Below are 5,389 nucleotides of genomic sequence, written 5' to 3' on the forward strand. Positions count from 1 at the left end.
AAGTGAGAGTATTTATAGAGGGAAACAGCTCAAAGCTAAATGCTCGTAAAATCCCATTCGTCACTGCAGTCATAAGAAACGCTGTCTCCTTTCTTGTGCTGTCCTACGCAGATGAACGGTAGTGTGAACCAGGGTCTGTTGACTGGCAGGCTGGCTGCTGTTTAACCTGGTTGTTAGGCCTTTGTGTCATTTCCAGTCAGGCAAGAAGGAGGGCTCAGAGTTTATAACTATCATTTCAGAGAGGAGGTTGTCCTTCAGCGGAGCCTGGAAGTCATGACATAATCAGCTTCTGTGGCACTTTTTAGTCACACAGGTTATTCCAGTAAAACAATGGAAACACGTTTGATGGGTTGTTATAGTATGTATGTATATTATAATACAGTGACATGCTTGAAAAATGGATTTTCCTTTAGAAAAGCCGGCTTCTACCCTTTTCAGTTAGTCTTTTCAGTTTCATCATAGTTATACGTGCATGTTTGGTGCGGTTGTGGTTGAGGATAGCGTTTTTTAGAGGGTGCACCAGAGGTCTGAGATTACAACACAACAACAAACTCAACTTGAACTTTAGTCCATCCATGGTCACTTGCCTGTGGCTGTGTTTTTAAGTCTGGTCGGTCTGGTCAAAGTTCCTGACAAAGGAGCTGCCCCGTCCACCCCTGTCTTTTCGTTGTTGTAGTGTATCTCGTCCATTTCTGAGTGTCATTCAGGCCTGTGCTGCCAAGCGTGTGACTTTGACAGGTACCAGGAATTGATCCAATTAGGTGAAAAATTACACACAATGCACTGATTGGCCATGGGCAAAAGAGATCTGCAGCCATTAAAATTAGCCCTACACAAAAAAATAACTCCAAATAAATCCAAAATGAAATGGGATTGCTGAAAAATCCAAAGTCAGAAACATTTTATGAGAGAACAGATGTGAGGATTGCTATTTATTTTGTAATTTACGTTTGTGCGTATAAACCTTTTTCCTGCAATCCTGATAGGGGCGGCCCCCTATCAACACGCGGTTGCTGATATAGCGTCAGTGTGTATGGGTGACCTGACAAAAGTGCAAATGGCGGTGTCAGATAGACTAGAGGTATTGCTGGTTCTAGGGAAAGCTGTGTACCCCTTTGGGCAGAGTTGGGCTGCTGCTACCTCTGAATAAAAGAGCAATTAAAGAGTAATGAATCACGGCAGCAGACCCAGAATTCAGCCAGACCAGCAGAGGTTCTTAAAAAAGGGATTTAATTTAAAAAAAAAAAAATCAGAGCAATGCAAAAAGGACTGAAGAACCAAAAAGACTAATAAAAAACATCCAGTACTTCACAGGAACAGAAACTGACTGGTAACATGACAGAATAGCTCAGGTTCTCTGGAAGGGAAAAACTTGGTCAAAAAACAAACATCAGATCAGGATTGACTCACCCAAAAACATGACAAAATCAACAAGACGACCTGGCACTGATGTCTGGTCTCAACAGTTTATATAGAGGTGGAAGCAGGTGAAACCGGTGAGAGGTGATTGCAGCAGGGGTGGAGTTAGGCAGGTGTGCAGAGTAAGTAATTAGACCAGACATCAGTGCTGAGGCTCAAAACAAGAACAGATCAGAAACCAAACCTAAAAAGCTGAGAGGACAAGTGGACAGAAACAAACTACACCAGACCTGATAAGAAACAGAACAACCCCGAAGTATAAAACTAAAACAGAAGATAAAGCCAAGACTAACACAGATGACCAAAACAGGATAAACTAACTGTAAACAAGCTAAACAGGAACCTAGACAAGACAAAACTCAAAGCAGCCAGAGAACCTAAGGCAGGAGAGTAAACTAACCAAAACAGAACCTAGAATATTACATAAAGTTCTTTCTCAAACAAATATGCTTAAAATAAAACTAGTATTCTGGAGGAGAACGTGGGATCTTATTTCAAATTTTATCAACATTAAGAGAACATTTGCCCTACTGCTGATTTTAGCAGAAAAAAAAGAGATTTTAAAAACCGGGACAACCCGAAGATGACTTGATAAAGGAGACTAAACAGCACATATCTTTTGTCATAAAAGTTCTTCTGGTTCTTCTCATCATAGAGGGGACTTCCCTTGTGTTTGTCGGAAATCTCTAGATCAGTTTTACTACACTGAGCTTGGGTGTGGAGACAGCTCATACGGATACTGTGAAGATGCAACGCTGAACCTCTTCTCCAAAATGCTGCTGCCAGAGTCCTGAGCAACACCAGGGGAAATGGGCCAGCAGTTCTGAACTCACTGCCATGGCTCCCTGCTTGTAAAATTATCAGTTTGAAACTCTTGTTATCGATCTGTAAGAAGCTTAATTGTCTTGGACGTAAAGACATTTCCAAGATGCTCGTCAGGTGTGAGCCATAAAACCCTGAGGTCATTGTCAGTGCCAAGATCTAAACAATTGGAGGCAGCGTTTGGTTCCTTTGCCTCTCCCATCTGGCATTAAAACCTGAGATGTTCCAGAAACTGTTTGCTTCTTTTAATTAGAACTGAAAACATTACGTTTGATGCCGCCTTTCCATAAGGTCAGAGGTCATTGTATTGGTTTGTTTTTGACATGTCTTAGCCATGTATTAAACAAAAATGTATGTTTTATTCTTGAAATGCATCTCTTGCTTTAGTACACATTTTTCTATCTGTCTTGCTTTGATCTGGTGGTGAAAAAAGAAAGTCCTCTTACGTAAACCCTGTGAGTGGAATAGTTCAAACTCAAAGAGGAGGCTGCACTCCACTGCCTCTTCAGACAAAATTTGACATTCGGAACCTCTAACCCATTTGATCTTTATCTGTTTTCACGTTGTAATGTTCACTTTTCACTCTTTGATAGAAACAATCAGTTATTTAATATACCATTGATTAGTGCTCTGTAAATTAGGCATTTTCATTCAAATGTTTCTGCACCTTAAATCTTCAACAGAGCTGGGCCCGGATAGAGTGTTTACACTGCTTTACTCAGGAAAGAGATAGGGGAGGGCATTATTGCAACATACCTGCACTATAAATTCCTTGGAAGCTATGTGTGGATCCTGGAATTTTCCTACAGCCGTGCCTCGAGCGCGCACAAACAACAAGACTCGATACAAAGGTGCATGAGATTCTATCTCTAGTAAAATAAAGGTAGGCCTACTTGTCAACATCCTTGGTTGGGTTTTTCCTTTAAACATTTCCGTGTTATTTATGTCCGTTAGGTCTTTCCATGTTCAGTTCATTTCCCTGTTCATTATTTTTAGAAAAAATGTTGCCATACTAGTTTCTTCTGTTATTCACATGTTCCCTTTTGTATGTAATGTTTTTGTTAGCTCCCTTCGTCTCTCTCCTTCAGTTTCCAGCTCTGCCCCAGCTGTTCTACATCTTCTCTGATCAAGCTTTTTTTTTCATTTTCCACCCCTGTCTCAGTATTTAAACCCTTGTTTTTTTCACCAATAAACTGCTCTGTCCTCTGTCTGTGCTCTATGTTCTGTTCGCTCTGTTTAAGACCTGTACGTTTTCTATTTTATTGATAAAGCCTTCTCCATGCTTATCCCGACTTCTGGTCTGCATTTTGGTCCAACTTACTACCTACAAAACCGAACAGTGAATACAGCAGCCATTTTTGTCTGTTTAAAAATATATATATCACCATAGTAACACTTGGTGACAATAAAGTTTCTTGATTCTTATTGTGTAAACAATTAAGACCTGAACATGAGAGCTGGATGCAAAAAAAAAAAAAAACACAGGTTAAAAGTATTCATCTTCTCAGAACTGTATTCCATTTCTCCTTATGGGAAAACAATGCTCAGTCATCTTCTTTTCTGGCAGCGCAGACCATTTCCCAATTGCTTGACCATAAAGGTTGATTTGTATTGTTTTGGTCCGCTCTCCTCATCGGGGATAAAACCGTAGAACTATTTATACTGGTGGCTTCCTGGAATTCAGCGGCTGCTGCTGGTGAAGGGCTTCCTTGGAAAAAAGTAGTCCATCAAAGTTGTCATATTTCCTCTTTAACGCCTTTCATTAGATTCATTTCAGCGCTTGTCAACACTTCATCTCCAAGCACACAACTATTTCTGGAGCTTCTCAGGATGATAAGTTTATCAAAAATAGTACGCCTTTGTTGGCTTATTGGAATTATATAATCCTATTTAAGATATGGATTTCCCCTCAGACACTTTCCTGGGTTTTGTTTATCTTGAGCATTATGAATCAAAAGAAGACAATTAAAAGAGTGAAGCAGGGCAGTGGTCCACTCTGTGTTAACATTTAATTTCCAGTCAACACATGAAAAAGGTGTTTGCTTGGGTAAATCGATTTTTTACTAGTAAACATTACATAATTGTTTGTTTTTAACCCAACAAACACTCTTCTCACGTGTTAACTAGAAATGAAACGTTAACATGAAGTGGATAACTGTCCTGGTTCACTATTTTGGTTTTGCAAGACTTGTTACACTTTGAAGTGCTGAAAATCTCTTTAGGTATTGCACCAGCATCAGAAATGTCTCCAAATAAGCAGCACAATGAGAAAGGAACATGCGAGAAGTCGATTAAGGCTAAGTCACGAGCAGCAACAGAGGTCCGCTCTGCTTTGGCGCTGGGCTTTAAAACGTGAGCTGCTGATGGAGCCATAGCCCAGGCAGCAGACGAGGCTTCCAGGGGAGCGGACCGCAGCGTTCCTCTGGCTTTTTTAATAGCAGTGTACAGCTGTGTTACCTCCACTCGCTGGAATGTGAGAAAGACGGAAAAAACGACACATGCACATTTTGCTAAACGACTGCGTTCAGGTCTGCCGTGAGCTTGTAAAAAAAATGCAACAAATTTATACCTGAAGGTGGCAACAAACACAAGGGCAGCCATGCTTCAAGTTTACATTAGATACTATAACTATAGTTAATGAGTCTGTATTGTGTAATAAATATGTCATTACAACTTTATAGTCTGTACCTTACATGCAGCCTTTGACTTTTATTGGCATCCTTATCCTTTAAAAGTATTTTATAGAGTTGGTTCACTCAACTGCCTGGACTCTGAGAAATCATTTGTGAACCGTGGAAAAGATACAAGCATTCTGGATCTTTCTGCTGTCGGTAATTTCTGATGGGGATCCTAAAAACTATAATATCTTAGAACTTAGGTCATCTGCCATCTCGCTACCAAAATCCATGAGCACAAATTAAATAGATGATATGATATCTAAATGGCCTGTGATTGTCAGCAGTGATGTTTACCAGAAGCAGTGCAGAGTTGGACATTATCTTATCCTGGACTTTGCCCCTGAGGCAGCTTATACAATAATTGTCCTGATTGGGACAAACAAACTAAAAAAAAGAAGGACCCACTGACAGGACTCAGTGCTCAATTATGAATCACTGAATACTTACTGCCTCTTAAAAAACAGTTCGCA

The sequence above is a fragment of the Fundulus heteroclitus genome, chromosome 1 (assembly GCF_011125445.2).
Source record: "Fundulus heteroclitus isolate FHET01 chromosome 1, MU-UCD_Fhet_4.1, whole genome shotgun sequence".
Taxonomy (NCBI): Eukaryota; Metazoa; Chordata; class Actinopteri; order Cyprinodontiformes; family Fundulidae; genus Fundulus; species Fundulus heteroclitus.